Raw genomic sequence first — 20,264 nt, 5'->3', positions numbered from 1 at the left:
CACACTTACAGACAGATGTACAGACAAACATACTTATAGAGACGTGGTGCATTTATAGATAGATAGAAGATGGGATTAGTATACAAATATAACAAAATGGGCCCCCAGTCATGTGGTTAATTAACACAGTATTTTACAGTGTTGAAAACACAGTAAATTCCTGTAATGCCACTTTTTGTTGTTGCTGTCTCACACATTCAGGCTGAACCACTTTCACTCAAAATATCATTATCAGTAAAATGTTGGCAGCGGCTCTGCATTTTATGGACGCTTAGTGACGTCCTCATTATTTCATCCTGGCTGCTGCTTTTGATGCATGCTTTCCCCCCTCCTCTCTTGGGAAGGGTTTCACTCCCAAAGTACTAAAACTGAGCCATATTAAATTACAAAGCAGGTTATTAGAGCTACCATTTGTAATAATGAGAATGTGTATACAGTACATGTATGATAAATGATATGAAAACTAATTCAACAGTGACATCTTACCGGGAAATAGCACTAGTTTTTCTTCACTGCTGTGGCCCATAGGTCACCAGGCTTTGCAGCTGCAAGGTGCTAGAAAGCTACCTTGCAATTTTTGCTACAGACCCATAGAAAATCTTGTATCATTGTGTTTAACCAATTAGACCTCTAAACCAAACATCTTTGCGAAAAAATAGACGATCAACAAGCTAAAAAAAAACACGTGAGCTTGATATTTTTGTCAAATGTTTGCCTATGTTTCACCTAATATTTTCTTATTATGACATTCCCAGAATAGTATGAAACACATTCAAACTCAAACAACTTTCATTGTTCATCATTGCAGTGCTCCCACTGTGAGGCAAACTGCACTCTATGAAACCATGAGAACAAGTGTTATAGTGCATTATCATCATGCTCATGAGTCATTGCTTAGAAATGCACACTTTGTGTACTCAAAAGCTCCAGCTTCACTCTGATCTTTGATGCAGGCAAGCAGCTGTGTGATATCCAACAGAGCAATGGCATATGTTTTGCCTGACCTCAGTGATCTGCCATGCAGAATAGACTGTTCGTTTGCATGTTTTTGATTTCATGCAAATAATGATAACTGCTATTTCCTCTTTGATTGTAGGCTGTGCTTGTAGTTGTATTCCAGCGGTATCAAATCCAAAGCAGTTGTGGCCTGGGCTGGCCTAGCGGTCCAGGCTGCTAATACAGCCTGACAGAGTGTCGCGGGTTTGACTCCTGATCTCGATGACCTTCGCTGCGTGTCACTCCTCATCTCTGTCCCCCCATTTCCTGTCAGCTTACTGCAGTACACTATCAAATAAAGGCAGGAAAAGCCAGAATAATATCTTTAAAAATAATAATAATAATAAATCTGAAGCAGTTGTACTGTATGTGGTCTGGTACCGCGAATACCACATTAACCCTGGTCTGGTGTTCCTATTTCTGGCATCAACACAATAAATAATGTCAAGATTTGATTTTTTTACAAAAATACCAGAATATTTACAAGCGTGTTGCAATGTGATCTGTTTCGCGAGCTTGTCATTTTCAGAGTGATTTTAGAGGCCTATTGCATGAAGGCAACTTTCATTGTGAGCTGTCTCTCTTCATACTTTATAGTTTACTACAACTGATTACCTACTGTAGTGCTGCGAGCAGTTTTTTTGCCATGCATGAAGACACCATGAAAACAGCACTTGAAGATCGAGCATGCTGATAAACTAAATACGTTTGCAGCTATTTTGGCGATTCACCCATGATCCTCGCATCTACAAGTTCCAGGGCACACACTGAAAAGGTAATCTCATTTGTAATGTGTGACAGCTTATTTGCAAATGGAAATTTTCGAATGGGCCTGCAAGTGATTCTTCTTCCACTGTTAAAGCCGATTTAAAAAAGACACCCTGGAACAGTTAAGACTACACTTGCCATAGCCTGTGAACACAGTTTATCAATCAAGCGCCAATTAACATGCTCATGATGAGAGCAAATCAGCAACTCTTTGATGTACAGTAGCTCGGGAATGGTCTTTACGCATGCCACCGATATGATTTCTCAGTGTACAGTAACATCTCCACATTAGGCACTACCACAACCAGTAATAATCCATATTATTGAATTGTTTGAGAATCTCATGTTGCTTCATTTTATTGATATACTGTAAACACACAGAGATACACACAAATAAACAAAAAGATAAACATCTGTAACACTTCTATTTGATACGAGAGCTTTTGACAATTTTTCCGACGTCGGATATCCTGTTTTATTTGGTTGCTGTGACACTGTTCTCCCCCACACTGTACCACTTCCTCCGAGCTAGCTAAACCTCATAAAGAGAAGGAGCAGCTACACAATTACATCATCATCATCATCATGTTGGAGCATAAATAAATGCATATATCATTCATGAAGAAGATATTTTGGGAGGCTTTTTACCTTACAGTAGGTTAACAGGATGGAAACAGGTAGAGAGATGGGGGAAGACACGCAGCAAAGGCCATCGGGATCGGGACTCGAACCCGCGACATGCTGTCAGGCTGGACCACTATAGGCCGGTCCAGGTCTCATGAAGAATTATTAATAATGATAGAATAAATTCTCACTATTCACTAGTACTACCTTGTTGTATTATAACACAATATGGTATTTTGTTGAAAATGTTCAGGTGTTTTTTGCACCCCAAAACTATAGAATAAACAACAGAAATGCACTGTTGGGTAAATATGTATCCTCTGTCAGTGAGAGTAGAGATAGCAGAGGCTAATCTGGAAGCAGGCACGACCCTATCACAAAAAGTCATGGCAAATAAGGGAAAACAAAAGGATGAGACAGGCAGACTCACTACAAAAACCATGTCCTAAAGCTACTAATCAAACAACCCCTGATCTAGATCTATACCTCATATTACACTAATGAATTCTAATTCTTGTGTTTTAGCATGTAAATATGTATTAAAATGGCAGATGGAGACAATCCATGCCTACAGCTAAGGTTTATACATTTCTGCAGAAATGATCAGAACTCATGCTTGCTGTTACTTTTTTAAATCAGAATTTTGCAATCAGTTTTAGGGTGTATCATATTAGATATTTTTAACAGAAGGAGTGGGTAACACCTACCATATTGTACCGCATTTTACCTCTCAGCTAGTGGGTTGGGACCGAAAAGTGTGCCACAGGATGTTCTGACGGTCCCTATAGCTGTCAAAGCCAGTTGAGAAAAAAACACGTTTATAGTGTTGACTGTGAATGAAGTATTTAACCACACATGCCATCACTACAACTGTGTTTAGTTTGTAGTGTAATGGTATTGCAAAGTGTTGAATGAACATCATGAATTCCTATATTAAATCAACCCCTTTTAAGCAGGAAAATAGAACATGTTGGGCTTCATTAATGAAGCCCAACTTAAAAAGGACTTAAAACCTATATAGGCCTACCTAGTTACCTGGGGTCCCCCAGGTGTCTATACTTCTTGGTCCTCTCTTTTACACCAAATATCTTCACTGAAAATAGACAATCTATAAGCTCACAATGTGTCGCATTGCGATGTGTTATGAGCTTTATAGATCTGCTGTTTTTGCAGAACATTCGCCATTTTCTGCTGAATGTTTGCCCATTATAACATGAGAGACACTAGAGTTCTGTGGTTAAGATGTAACAGAATACGTGTACCTGATGCAGCAGATCACACATTCTGTATTATCATGTACCAAAGTCTTTGGTTCAGTGCCGTTAAAGGAAACAACAAAAATCTTAGAATATGGCAATATGCACAGACAAAGCTATCACTTGGAATTATCTCTCATGTGTATCACGTGTCTGACAGAAATACATTTTGCCCATCACTCTATAAATGCCAGCTAATGCAAATCATAAGATTAGGCACTCCTGACATTTATTAGAGCTGATAGCAACTGCCGTGGATAATAGTAGGAGCTCCACGTTTACATGAAACAAGGTTAGTTCACACTAGTCGGCTAGATTACAGATTTTTATGATAGCAGGTGAGTAAAATGACAGACGCATATCCTTTACCGACACAATAATTGCAGATGGGATGGCCTCACAAAGGTTATCGTGAAAGCAAACAGCCAAATATTGCTCTAAGCAGTTCATGACAGCTCAGAAACCTCAAACTGACATGATGACATCTGAATGGCTATCTGTTGATGATTGAGTTATAACATTTAATTGAGAACAATAAGAATGTATCTTTATCTACATGAACCCTAAGTGTCGCTATCTATGTAATCGCAAACGATGACGTGGCGTTGGCGTTGTGAGCTTGTAGAGCGGCTATTTTGTCAAAGAGATTTGGCATAGAGGGGACCGACCAAGTATAAGACCCCTGCCCTGCGAGGAGACACCTGTCTAAGTGGTTAAAGAGAGTAACTAATATTGAAGCTTTTGAGTTCTTGGATGTAGTGGTAGCAGTGGAGTATATTGGCATCTAGAGAAAACTTGGTGTTAATTGATCTGTAGAAGAAGCATGGTCACTGGTTATAACATTCTGGCAATATTTTGGATTAGGCTTGAGTTGCCAATATGACTTTGTGCACGCTCAGGGGAAATCATCTTGTGGAGCTAGAGGGAAGGGTGCAGTGAATTGTTGCCCTCACATTGCCATGCCCATGGGAAAAGCCAATGCCTATTAGCACTTAAAACCTCCAAAATAAACATGTCATTAAATCAAATCGCATTGGAATCTAGAAGGTTTCAACTAGAAACGATTCCCTTTCAAATAATTCAGCTGAGCCCCTCTCTTGTTGGTTTGACGCGGACCGAAATTACATCAGACGACAAGCGCAATTCAACATCATTATCAGCATCAAAATATGTTTGCTGTTGTTTAGCCTGGGGCCAGCAGCAGGCAGACTGAGCCTCCATAACGGGATGATATGGATTACACTTTGCAAACTAAAGCGTGACCCCACTCTTCTTTCTTTATGCTTGCCAGCAACCAACCAGTTCAATGTAGCGATGACCGCATGCAGTGCATCGCTTCAGAATAAAACCCAAATATCCCTCTGATGAATAAGGTCACTCATGCACTGCCAAGCCATCCGCTTAACCATCACCAGAGATGGAGAATGAATAGTGGACTAGCCCTGTTAGTCAAAGTTCTATAACTGTTATCCATCATTAACACCTGTATACATGACTGTGGGCAATATACTGTAATCACATTAATCCTTATAGGGTCCCTATTCTGGGACGAACATTCAGCGATAATAGATCTACAATCTCTTGTAGAGCTTATATATATATATTTATATTTTCAGCAAAGAGATTTGGTGTAGAAGGACAAAAGGAGTGGACCAAGTATATCCCTGGGGGATGCGGTCAACTCAATAGATAAGTTGCAGGGAATAACGTGTTGTCTGCTTTCATTGATGTGCCACATCACACAGTAACATATCGTTAGGCAGATTTTTTTTAAACAAGATTTAGAAAAAAATAATATTTAGATTTTTATTATCTTGAGAACGATGGCTTCCATTATTGCATTGCAACTTTTCAGGAATAGAAAAGCCTGCAGTTTCTATTAGCTTGAATTCCCCATCGATGATGTCACTGGTGGACAGGTTTCTGAACTGCCCACAGCCCTCCTATGAGACACAGACTGTGTAGAAAAAAATTGTGGCATTTTATCATGAACATTAGTGAGGACCAATTATATGAAGATAGGTTGAAAAGTGGTGAAGTGGTCCTTTAAGCTGCTTGCTGGTGGATCATAGGGAGGCATGCAGTTCAATGAGGTCATTCAACCCTCGATCCCTTCTGAGAGCTCAGATTGTTAGGAGCGTTTGATCCGTCAGATGATGTGATGGAATCATTTGGGTTTATCGGGATTGAGCCGTTTATCAGGCCACTTATACACTGGACAGTGGCAGTATAGTATCCCATGGTTGACATGACATTGTTCAGTCAGTGTATACAGTAGTATACACAGTAAAATACTGAATGTTATTTTGAACTCTGAGTGTAACCAAATGGACCTGTAAGGGACAAATTAACAGTAAGGTTTTCACTGTGTGTACACTAAACACAAAAACACACCCTTTGCTGTAAGGCAGACAGCTGTTTGTTCATACCGAAGTGCAAACAACTTTGAAAACAAAATGTTGCCACTGACTTAATTTAAGGCCATCATTTTAAATCTGTTTGTATATTTAACTGAAACTTGTTTTTTTTCTTTCTTGTTTTTTCAAATGTTGCTCCCATTGAGTCACATATTTTTCTCTGAAATATGGAAATTACAGCATGTCTGATGAACGCATGAGACACAATAATTCTCATTCACAATATTGTCACGCATGTGAGCATCAAACATGTTAACAGTATAAAGCTTTGGGATATCTCACTCTTTGATGTGCACATATCTGTTCAGAGCATCATGTGTATTCTGTTTTAATCGGAGTTCAACATCAGACATCAAGATCACACATTGATGCGATACAGCATTTCGCAAGCAATACATTATGTACCACATGAACCCGCTTCACTAAATTGGGACATTCAGTGAAAATAGCAACTCACAATGCTTTTCAACATGACAGGTTGTCAGATTGTAGATTGGGATTGACTGATTGATTGAAAATTGTATTAACAGTTTGTAGAATGGGTACAGTTCGACGAAAGTACAGGTCAATACAGAAACTGCTACGAGGATAAAACATTTTCAATTCATCAGAACTTTTAAAGACATACAAATATAGTATACACTTCTATGCAACAATCATATACACAGTTAAAAAAGGGGACCGGGTTACTTTAACGTTTTTACAGGGGCCAGTTTCGAATTGCAGACGCAAGGGCCTTCCACATTTTAGTGGCATAGGAGCGAGGAGCGAAATTCTATTAAAATATTAAAAAAATATTCCAAATATTTCAATTTATTCTTAATGTGTTTTTAAATAACAGATGTACAACCTCACAATGTGGCGCTGTGAGCTTGTAGATCAGCAATTTTTATTTGAGCAACAGAAAGAGGAAATATGCACACACAAACGCAAAGACTTATGGGTTACAGGAAAAAGGTGGATATGAAAGGGAGTAGAGACTAAGTGGTTAAAGTTATCCAGAAGTGTGTTTGCATTCATTGTAATCAGCATGCAAGTCCCATGCTGATTACAAGAGATTACAAAATATGTGATAATCATAATACCAGTGGTTAATTCTTAAAAAATGTGATGTATGATTGGTCAATTAAAGGGCCTCACTTACAATAACAGTTTTTTTTTCTCCTTTACTTTTAAAGATTTTACTCCTAATTTCCTACTGACACATGTCTGTATTTACCATTGGCTGTTGCAGTCTGAAATATGACAGCTGGTGTGTGTGATGTAATAACCCCCCCCCCCCCCCGACAAGTAAAGAGCAATATCTAGTTCTGTGGATTGAGATCAGCTTAGGTAGATTAATGCTCTAGGTCTCTGACATGTTTGTTGTTTAAAAGCTCTGTTTATAAAACAATCGTAGTACATGAGAGACCCTGTTCTGACAGATGGCCTGAGGTCCCAGAGCCTGTCCATATTAACAGCAGCAGTAGTCCATGCCCCATGGTCTGAGTTCATGTGACTCAATGGGATTTTAGACTCTTCCTTATTCAAATAAAGAAAAGGGACTGGACTGAGATAATTTTACATGCTGTATAATCTATTTATTTCCCCCCCAAAAAACGGAGGCTACCCTGTGGTTTTAGCATTCATAGAAAGTGGAGTGAGTGAGCGCTACAATCAGTGAACGCTAGAGTGCAGGCGGCCTATCAGCTTAGAGGGAGCCAGTGATGCCCCGTGGACCGTTCTCACAAATGTGAAGCGTGCTCAGCCGACTTGACTCACTTCAGCCCCGTTGCTGTGCGTGCCGGTTTTCTAGAAGGGTTGACGTCCTACCAGAGAGCAGCACCAGAGCTTTCTTTGCTTTTCATTGCTCTTGCTGCATTGAAGGCAGCTGAGTCCCTGTAGCTTCACATGTCACTCAGCATATAGTGGGTACCAGTGACCCTCTGACTCAATTACCGGATCAACTAGCTCCTTTCCATAAATAAGCCTTGGTGAGAAATTAGCCTGGTTGTATTGGGATCTCGAACCCTGCTGTGATTGACACGTCTGACGCCCACCGGAAAACACCTGACCTGAGGCCTGCCTGCTTCCTGAACCTTTTTTGAAGTTCTGCACTGCCTCTTCTTGGTCATCACTACATATCCCATCATGCCACACTCCTTCCAGCAGAAAAAAGGTGAGACTTCCAATTAAGCCTGATTTCAATTTGGTTGCGCAACCATTGTGCATCTTGTAGATCTACAATCTCGCAACACGTCAAAGCTATTTTTGGTGGAAGACAATGACACGACTATGTAAAAATCAGACATTACTATACTAGTATCAGTGTTAACACTGCAATCCAAATGTTATAAAACCATTTTGTATACAGTATGTTTATATATTTATTTTATTACATACTGTGCCTACTGCCTAATGTCATGACCATGGGTGATATACTGTATATTATAAATTCACATTGAGGTGCCTATATCTTTCCTGTTCAAGAGCTTTAATTTGCATAACATGGACATTTCATGACACACATAGGAGACATGTCAAATAAGTATAATCAGATTTTTATTTTTTTGCAAGAACCTGCCAGTCATAGTCATATACATAATGGTTTAGAAAAATAAAAAAGCATACCCCATTTTTTGATGATTTAGCTATTGGAGAGAAAATAGATATCTTTTACATTTTATAACTTGTGTGACAATTCTAGATCTTAACTTTAAAATAAGACTACGCCTGCAATAACACATCAAAACAAGACATCTAAGGCTTTACTATATGTGTCAGACGCAGCTCTCGATAAAAGGACTGATTTTATGTGACAGCCAGATGTGAGTATTTTGTTGCTGTAAAGCGTTTATGAAATTCCAAACAGTTGAAGGAGATGTGCATTTTTTGGTAAGATATAAAAATATTTTCAGTACTAACATTTACTGTTCTACAACAAAAGAAAAAACTACGTAAACCAAAGTAAGTCTGAGTTATGACTAGAATTCTATCAAACCTTCTGCCCTTGAAATTCACAAACTCTTTTTTTATTAAACGGATGTTTTTTTCAGGAATGCGTACTTCAATTCAGCGTTACAGGGAGAGGAAAGATAAAACCTAGCTTCAGTATTACGGTGTAGAAAATGTATACTGTTACATTTTGGTTAACGCTTTGTTTCATGCCCTTGTGCGAGAAACCCTGGTCTATCACATAATGTTAATGTTGTTGTGTGCTGCCAAGTAAATCATTGTTTTCAAGATGCAGGTGATGAATTTAGGAAGGTCTAATGATGACTGTGCTGCTGTGAATATTCAATTGAGCTCTCAAAGCTTCTAGTATTCATAGTGATCAATGGATTGCTTTTAGCCCTTATTTTCTAGGAGATATCAAGATTATAAAGTATGAACATGCAGTAAACAAACGGCAATTGTTCACTATGCTGTATGATGGATGATGAGCCAGCAGTACCAATAGCAACAATGAACACCAGTTGTGAAGATATTCAAGGACGGAGACCATATACAGTAGCAAATAATGTGCATTCAGTACAATAAAACATAAATCTGACAATCTGTAGAGTACTACAAGGCATGCATGTTTCGAACTTTCGACATTGCAAACATACATACAGGATAGAATGGATACATTTGTCAAAATAATGATCACATTTGTTTCCGCCTCATATGAACCAGTTTGGATTGGAGTGCTACTTTAGGCCAACTGACTGGCTAGTGGCTACACGTGTATCAGAAAGTTTGGTTGCTGAATTTCTTTTGAAAAAACAGAAAAGCGAGAAAAAAGGAATTAGCCCCATTACCCATTATGTCTGACAAACATCTCTGCTTGCAAATAAACTCTGAGTGAAATTAAGGAGATACAAATCATGAGTTTCATGTAGATTCTTAAAAAGTAGGAGAATATTGGTTTAACCACATGAACCCTAGCATCCTAATGTCGCTGGGAATGTTATTATAGGTGAATGTTTGGTGACAAATTGGCTCAGCTCAGTTTGTACACACACACATTGTGTGTACAAGCACACAATGTGTTGCAATAATGTGACAGGTTGTGAGTCCGTAAATCGGCTATTTTCGTTATTTGACATAGAACAAAGTATAGGGGTTAAGTTGTTAAGTCATCCTTGAAAGTTTGACTTCCTCCATATCTTTTAGGTACAGCAGTTTATTTCTGGGGCCACTTGGGATTGCTTTCATCCTATACCAAATCCCATGTTTCCATGCTGGGTTTAAATCCATTTATTGCCGTGGCTGGAGGAAACCAAAATAGCCCACATGAAATTGCACCTATACACTAATGGATGCTGCTCAGATGTTTGATCCAGATGGAATTTCCTCTCTCTCTCTCTCTCTCTCTCTCTCTCTCTCTCTCTCTCTCTCTCTCTCTCTCTCTCTCTCTCTCTCTCTCTCTCTCTCTCTCTCTCTCTCTCCCCAAATATGAAATATGTTGACAGTAAATGGCAGATTTCTTCCAGGAAAACAAATGCATGACATACGGGTACAAATACAACCAGAGAGTACAAATACAACCAGAGAGTACAAATACAACCAGAGAATACGGCAGATATAATACAAGCATAAAGGCAACTTCTTAACTGTAGTGGACTTGATAGTTAGAATACTTTTTTACCACACTATGCATGAGATCCTCTGGATTATTTCTCAATGTACTTTTACTTTATTCCACAGAACTGTTTTATCCATGATAAGAAAAAAACCCATTGTATGTATTATTTTATATACATTATATCAAATAATTAATCAAATAATTAATCAAATAGCAAATTGCCAGAGTTAATCAAATCGCCTGTCAAATTGGGCGTGTCTTAGTAGTAACAAAGAACACAGGGTTTTTTCAAACTACAACCTGGATGTCAAATTGTGCTTTTCCTGTGTTGCCTGGCTAGCCTGTGGGGCCAGCAGTGGCACCGATATTTTAGATTGCATGCACATAAATTGTTGAACTCAGCTGGAAGAGTTATGTAACATTGAAGAACTAGGAATGGTCCGAAAAGGAGATGAACTTTAGAATTTTGGACCAGGTGCAAAGGCAAAAGGACAAGGAAGAAATAAATAAAATTTAAAAAAGCTGTATTTGACAGATGTTGTGTGCGGTCCAAATTTGCTAAATGTTGTAGCTTGGAGATGCACCTCAAATCTCTGTCACTTGTCAGACACAACAAGATGATTTTCTGAAAACTGTATTTGTATTGAACAAATGTACAATTCAGAAACATTTTGGTTAACTGTAATGAATGTTAAATGCATGAAATCTCTAATCGGCACATTGAGGTCTTATAACTATCAAAACCAAACCTGAGATGGAAACATTCCATTAAGACTACCATGCCTTCCATAATTGATGGTTGGGAAGATGACGAGAAAAAGTGACCTCATATTACGTACAACAGAACGTTTTGTTAGTTTGACGCAGAGCCATAGAGTTACGACAACTCCCTTCACTTCATGGGGCCAGGCTCTTCTACATAGACTTCTATTGGTTTGTCCCTATTTGAAGGCTTCAAATAGGGACAACCGGAAGTTACGGAATGCATTGGAGTCTATGAGCTCGCACGAGTACATGAACCACGTGACCAGGCTGCCCCATCAATGTCTTAACTCTGGCTCTGGTTTGACAAAACCGTAGCTTGTGATGCAGTCTCGCGTTGCCAGACTGTTGCCTAGCTCTCACAATTTTCAAATGCTTCCGTCATTCGGAGATTGTGGAATAGTTGTCTGGCTATGCAAGACTACTTGTGATGTGAAGTGATGAGTAATAGTATCTTGAAAAGTTCAGAGGCATTAGGCATACCACCTCGCAGTCCCGCCCCTTTCATGATGACGAGCGGCCCTGAAGAGAATTTCCCATACATTTTTCCCATTGACATTTCAGAAAATATTTATTTAAACTTAAAGACCTGTAAGCCTCAGACAAAGCCAACTCGGATGGTGACAAATCATGACAATGAACAAAAATTTTGGGCCAAACAAATAATTAGAAAGAAGAAAAACAACAAAAAGGTGTTGTACCCTGCATGCCCTTCTTCTTTCTAATTATTTGTTTGGCCCAACTTTAAATAGATACTTTCTGAAACAGCTATGGGGAAAAATGAATTAGAACATAGAATCGAGTCAGACCCTACTGTATCTCCTCGCAAGGTGTGTATGTACTCTATCAATTCATCAATGACATGTGTCATATAGGGTGGGTTGTGTATTATAGGGCACTCTTGTAGTCATGCAGTAACAATTATATGTAAGGTCATTCAAGTAGGCTAAAGTGTGATTTTATTGTGATATCATTGGTTATGTATGTATTTTGTTATAGTTCTTCTATTTATAGTGACTCATAGGCAATAGTGACAATAGACTAAGTGACAACCAGGAATAGTCTGGTGACCACCGGAGAGACGGGTGGCAGCCGGAAATTAGACGGCACCCGGGAGCAGTATGGGTTAGCGCCCCAGCCTGTGTCTTCCGTGAGGAAGAAGCCCAACAAACCCACGGTGAGGCCTTTAGGAGGGCCATGCAAGCGTCAAGCGGAGCCTGCGGCACCACCAAGGGAAAGGTGGAGCCTGCGGAACCGTTGCGGCTTGAGAATCCACCATTCCTGAATAAAGTGCCTGGTGCTGGGAGTCTGGTGCAACGCACAGGGCCTGACCTGGTGAGAGCAGGAGTGGACCTGGTGAGACATAGGAGGGGCCCGGACAGGTGTCAACCCACAGAGCCTAGTCCTTCCATGTGCCAGAATGGTACCTCCCAGTCCCGGCAGAGTAGTTCAGGAGGAATGGATTGTGTGGCCCTGGTTTTTCCCTAATGGGACTTATCGAGGGTAGCTACTGGGACGTAAGTCGGGACTTGATCACTCCCGGCTGGGTCACCTGAGCGAGGGGTATGATGTTGCAAGACCCGAAACCCCGATGACCTTGGGATACATCACTGAGGATACGTCCCAGGCGCATCCATTTATGTATGTATTTTGTTATTATATAGTCTGGCACCACAAATCAATCAAGTGTTATTACAAGCTTCATCTTGGTTGGTTATATCAGTGTTTTCCAAACTTCGCCTACAGAACCTTTTGTCCTTGTTACTATATCTCTCCCTGCTCCTACACGGATAATTAAAATAATAAACACATTATTATCGACCACTGAAGCTGCCTGAGGGGAAATTATCATTTAAATCAGCTGTGGTGGAACAGGGTGAGGCCTCATTCACACATATCAAACGCAATCAAACAAATGTTTGGTCGTTTTTGTTTTTTTGGACCACCACAATGCTTTTCCAAGTCACATGGTTTGATCAAACATTTTGTGTTTGATTGCTGATTGCTGGTGGTTTGGTCAAACGATGTGACTCCCATTGGAAAAGCATTGTGGTGGCCCAAAAAAACAAAAACAACAACCAAAGATTTGCTTGATTGTTGTTTGGTACGTGTGAATGAGGCCTGAGACCTCAAACATGCAGGATAACGGGTTCTCCAGGAGAGATTTGGGGAAACATAGGTTAGGCATAACAGGTATGGCATGCACTAATGTGCAAAAGAAGTGGAACTCAGGTATGAGGGAGATAGTGTATAGCTGAGGAAGCTAAAGCACTTAGTGACTTTTTAGGAACTATGCAGAGTTCACAAGCCTTTTCAGCTCCTCAAACATGCATGGCCCATGCTATTTCAGCTCCTGTCAAATCAGCTCAGTTACATAGCAGATGTACTATGTAGACAGCAGAAGCTAGGCAGGTCCAAGTCAGCATGATTCAGCCCACACGAACACAGCAACACACTGTCACACTGTCACTAGAACGCTAACCTGCAGAAAATGCACAATGCTTTATGTCGCCTACATCTCAATATAATAATGAATGGCATTTTTGACCAAAGTGCTTTACAATGGTTCATTCATTGGGACTTGGGAGGTGAAGCAGCAACAGTCGACACAAGCGTCACTTCCCACATTCACACACTAATGGTGGCAAGCTCACACAGACCGACTCATTAGAGGATGTAGGGTTCAGTGTCTTGCCCAAGGACACTTCGATATGTACTGTAGAAAGGATGTGCCTGGATTTGACCGCCGACCCACAGATCATTGAACCACCTGCCCTATCTCCTGAGTCACACACAGCCTCCGCATTATCTCCTGTACATGCTTGTTCACATGCTCAATAGATATTTTAGTGAGGAATTTTTTGTATCATTCCTTGTGTTTTGGACCGGTTGCAGTCAGTGTTTATACTGTTAGGAGGAGGCACTATTGCTAACCTCGCATCGCATAGTGACATAGTGCAGTAGGCCTACAAGATTATTTTGGAAGCTTGAAATGGGAATTCTGCATAATGACTTTTACTTGTGGTACTTTTGAAGAGAAAAGACTTTGCACACCCGGTTCAGTTTAAAGCAGGTGCGTTGGCGACAAGGCGACGTAGGAGGAGGAGGAGGGAGACCTGCACACTGCCACTTGCTGCTTCAAGAGCTTTTATTAAATTAATAAAGAGCAACGTTTCGGTCTTGCGACCTTCCTCAGACTTTTGGTACTTTAAAATGTATTCTGATGCCAATACTTTTGTACTTTTATTAAAGTAAATTCTGAATACCAGACTTTTACTTGTAACAGAGTATTTCTATATTATGGTATTAATACTCTTACTCGAGTAAAATAAATCAGTGAATCTTCCACCACTGGTCAACTGGCATTGCTTAGCCGTAAACACTGGAAGCCATGGTTCCACAACACCTCATCTCTAGCAGCAGCACGTAAACAATCCAGAAACCCTGAGTTCTAGGTTATATGAACATGTTCTCCGGCAAAAAACTGTCATAATAGCCTTTATGGTCTCACGAGGCAGCCATGGAATAAGATCCTTGGTGTGCTCAGCAATTACATCCATCCAATATTGCAATATTTTACTGACCTGGCGGGGTGACCTTTTGAAGTGTCTTGCTAAATCAGCTATAATAAACTTCTGCCTAAGTTTCATTAGTGTCAACAGAATTTGGTCTACCAGTATTGTTGACGATGTCAAGGCAAACCCTTCAAGCAAGACACAAGAATGTTGAATTCTAGTTGAGTCCTTGGTGAAACTATGGGTGAAACAATGAATCAAACCAAATTATTTAATTGATTGTAAAATAAAAAAATATATATAATATATATCAATAATAATTCTATATATATTTTTAATTTTTATCCCACAAATTTTGTAACCCATTTTTTTCATGTGGCACCCACAACGTCCCCTGCGGAAATCGAACCTGGGATATACACTACATACACTACAATACACAATCAAAACAATGTTTGAAATTCTCATACAATATGGGCTGGAGGAAGAGATCCCATTTTCCCATTTTTTGAGGGGCGCATATATTGTTTTTAGTTAAACAAACATTAAAAACGCCATTGACAATGGACAGAGTTTAATGTTTTTTTAGTCGCTAACACATACATTAAATGCCATTAACAATAAAGAGAGTTTAATGTTTGTTTTGTCTGTGTTTGTTTTACATCACCATTACATCACCTAATCATAGCAACATGAGTTAGACTTTAATATATTAGCGCCCCTCACTTCACACGGGTGTGATTTTTATAGAACTTGTCCTCTTGTAGTCTAAGAATAAAAGTTAGTTGTTCCATGATGTACAGTATATTTCCTCTGTAATGACCAAAATGGTTCTTTCAATCTTCATCTTCCTCGCATACACATCTCATTTTCCTCCTTTACAATCTTCTCTTCTCTTCCTACCATTTCCTCTCATCATCACACGTCGTCTGACTCTGGAATGAAGTACACCTCGACTTTTAGGAACAGGTCTGGCTATGACTGACAACCTTTTTTGATTATTTTTTTCAGTTGAAGTTTCAGTTCATTCTGATATGAGCAGAGAGGGGGGAGGTTTATACTAGCCTGTCTAACACAGTTTCTCAAGTTCTGGGTTTGTTTCACTAATTCGTTTTCAAGTGATTTTCTATGTTGTATGTCTTTTTGTAAGTTTAGTCTTTTAGTGTTTTTGTTTTGTTCGAGGCCTTTCCACTGCAAATAACCTGCATCGGGGAAAAATAAAACACCCTAAATGGTATTGCTGGTTTCTATAACTTTTTGGCCACTTGGCCAACTTTACAATAGGGGCATTGACATGTTTCCAACATCTGAGCGTCTGGCCTGTAACAGGCAAAGGTCAATCATTATTGTTTTTTTATTTAGTGTACAAATTAATGGATAAATACTGAGTATACATAATTTTTTCTGACACATAATGGACCACTGACCTCCAGAATGTTTTAATCTCCACATTCCCATAAGCAATGGAATAGGGTAACTTTTAAGTGTTGTTTTAAGCTATTATGTGTCATTATTAAGTACATTTACTTGAGTACTGTATACTCAAGTAAAGATTTTGATCTGTACTTTACTTGAGTATTGGTATTTTGGATGACTTTCACTCTACTACATTTCAAAGACAAATATTTTACTATACAATATTCTTTTAATTCATAATTATTTGGGGGAAGATTTCAATATATGAGTCAAGTACAAATTTGACTGAGCAACGTTCACTAAGAGTTGAGTAACATTGACCATTGATCATGCTACTGTATATGATATCCCCATCCTGTATGTCATATTATAATCTACAGGCAGCTGACCCAGCATCCACCAGATGGCACACTGGCATGGGTAACATTTCTGGCATGCATGGAAAATTCCATCAAGTTCCCCTCTGCAGGCTGCATTCCTAGCACCTCTCAACCGGCCTTGAGAAATCCCTGCATATATGCTTTTAATTTACAAAACTGGTATTGGAACCCACCATCATGCCTCTGCCATGCTCTGCTCTGTCTGTACCCCATGATGAAAGCTTGGTGAACTCAAGGTTATGTCACCACAGAGACACGACCTGGGTAAATGTACTTCGAGGTTTTGATGATATTATATTGATATAATGTACGTTGTAGTGAATTTAGCTAAATTAAGCTATTTGTAGAGAATTTTCAAGTCTACTGTTGACCACAAATGTCAGAAAACAAATCTCATAAAAGCTTAGTCATTTTTGTTTAACTTAACTTTATACTTTGTTGATTGTGGTCCCCCATGGGTCTGTACTTGCCCCCCTCCTTTTTTTTCTCTACACCAAGCTCACAATGCATTGCTGCTATGCTCTGTGAGTTTGTAGATTTTTCCCTGAATGTCCACTTATTCTTTGCCAAATTATTTATTTGTCACTGAAGAAGATGACATTTGGTCCTGCAATAACAGCAATACATTATACAAAATATAAGGGAATAGTAATGGACTGTAATGAAATAAATTAAAGTAAGAAATAAGAAAACAAGATAGCAGCATGACATGCCAAGAATAGGGATGCTAGGGTTCATGTGGTTAACTTGAGTGTGAGTAGTAGTCAGTAGTATATTTGTTGACTGAGTACACAATCACCCACCAGCTAACTACTGGGATTATTGTGGTGAAGTCACAAGATTCTTCAGCAAAACATATATAGCTGGACAATATATGGATTATATCCGTATGTTTTGATATGAGACTGATATCATCTTGGATTTTGGATATCGCAATATTGTGATGTAACGTTGTCTTTATACTTTTAAAACTTTCAATTTTTTTTTTAAAATGGCAACAAAGAAACAATACGATATTTAGTCAGAACATCGATATTGAGGTATTTGGTCAAAACTATTGTTAAGATTAGATTTTGTTCAGATATACAGTACTAAACAATCCTATAGATACCACTCTCGCTGCAACTCCAGTTTGACAATAGTGCATAATTATATCCTTATTTAGAATTGGAAATTATATTTGCTTTTGTTTCAAAACTTTGTAGGCTCATTTCCAGTTTCACAGTTTATCCTGTGTAGTATATGAGTTCTCTCTCCTGGTATCCCTGAACATTTACTTTCTGTATACTAAAGAGCTGGAGAGACACAGCAATTAGAATGTAAAGCTATTTAACACATATTTTAACAACCAAAAACAATAAATCTGAGTGGGTGGGTGGGTGGGTACCTATTTGTGACATTTACACAAAGTAACTTATTTGCTTCATGTTCACTTCAGTCAGAACTGTTAATCTTGACCATAATATTTCCCATTGTACTGACTAGAACGCTGCAGAACAGCACCAGCACACACTGTCATGTTTATACTGTACATCACTGGTTCTCAAACTGTGGCCCTGGGACCCCCAGGGGGGTTCCAGGTGGTTCCCAGCCAAATTAGTTAATATGGCATTAAAATCAGTTTTAACCACTTGAACCTTAAACACATTGTGAGCTTATAGATCTGCTATTCAACATTTTAACACAAATCTTGTATGGGGGTCCATGCATGGCACATATACTTTCAGATGGGGGTCTGCAACCAAATACAGTAGGCCTACATGTCAAAAATGTGACTTGATCATCTGCTAATTACAGACAGGCAGAGGGAAGGGGTTTCCACATAACATCGTTTTACCATCTCATTAATAATTTTCTTTTGAAGAATCAGAATTTTTGCCTTTAATCTACATTACACTAGGGGTGTTTAACTGACCTCATTAGTATATACAAATTATTATTTTCCCTGCAAACAATCAAGAACAATGTACAGTCAGTATACTGTAGATACCCATAGACTTCCACCATTTCTAATAAGAAGAGAAGAGAAAACACTTGTTTGCCCGTGGCCATGTCATAAATTAGACCTAAGGATATGGTGCTGTTTGACTTACATAAGAAAACTTCATCATCTTCAACATGAGAAGACAAAAAAACAGCTGGGATTCAAGGAGTTAAAAAAAAGTGAAACTTAACAATTTTAAAAGAATTTCTTTTAAAGAAAGGAACTAAAAAGCCCTCTGTAGCTACCAGCATTATCTGTTTGGTGTTACAGTGTGGTTGCATCATGCCTCTCAGAACAGAACTCCACACTCCCATCTTTGCTGACAACGAACACTGAAGTTGGCAGAAATTAGCTGTGAAACGAGACAAAAGTGTACAGTTTATGAAAAAAAAGAAGAAAAAAGAAGTGAGGCAACCTCCGGGCCCCAGGCTTTTGTCAGTGGGCATTTCTATTCAGTGACCTATCATGAGCCAAGTGAAAGCAGTGGAGCGGTTTAGAAATGCTTCACACTTAAGGATTATTAATACTTACTTGTGTGCCGGTGTCGTGCACTGAGCCCAGTATAAATCAAGCGTGAGGTGTGAGTCTGAACTTCCCTATGAAGCTACTGGGTCATGTCAGCTTGTGTCAGTGTCACAATCAACCTGTGTCGGCTTTGACATCGACTGTCTTTGAATGGCATACCTTTAAAAACAAATCAATGAATTGCGGGCCCTTGTGTAGTGATGTTGAATTAACCCACAGACAATTCATAACGGGACAATGAGCTGTCAATCTCTGCAGTGAGTGGGTGCTGCATCATGTGTGTGTGTGTGGGGTGGGGTTTGGGGGAGCGATGTAAGGACATTGATCGGTTACCCTCCACACTTTTCTCAATCCTCTGTTAAGTGGGTCATTTATTTTTACTAAGTATCGGTTGAGTAAGTTTGCCAAGGTTTTGCAGTAATTATCTCATCCTTGTATAGCCGGGCACAGCATGGGGCCTTGGTAAATTACACATCTCTCTTCAAACTCCTGGATGGTTTATGGCCGTGCATTATGCATAACTGTGTTGGAGCGCCTTATACATCCCCCAAGTGGATTGAAATAAAGTTGACGCTGCTCTTTGTTTGGAGCTCGACAGTCTTTATTTGGCATTGCTGAATCGGAGATTGCTGTGAAAGTTTAGGTCTTAATTATTTTGGAGACTTGTTCCCCATTGGTTTGTGAACACCTGGAGTGCTTTTAGTGGGACGCCAGATCCAGATGGGCGGATGTTTGAGCAATCCATAGGGAAATGCCTCTTCCATTATAAAAGAGTCACACAAAGGGTGAAGAAAAACAATGGCACTATAACGCAACCTGTGATACACTGTAATTATAATGAAAATCATCCACGTAGATTATGATCAAGTAGAACTTGATAAATAATAAATAGCCCCGTCACTGACATCAAACAATTATTTAGCTAACAAATACAGTAAATATAAAGAAAACGTGACATCTCTTTCCAGTAATTTTCAGAACAACATAGATCAGTCAATGAAAGCTGAAAATGTGCCTCATTGTTCCTAGCAATTATAATGAATGAACGGCTTGTGCAAAGATTCTAAAAGGA

This window comes from Protomyctophum bolini (assembly GCF_963924005.1).
Source record: "Protomyctophum bolini genome assembly, chromosome: 8".
Classification (NCBI taxonomy): domain Eukaryota; kingdom Metazoa; phylum Chordata; class Actinopteri; order Myctophiformes; family Myctophidae; genus Protomyctophum; species Protomyctophum bolini.
Note: the sequence above shows the minus strand (reverse complement) of the source record.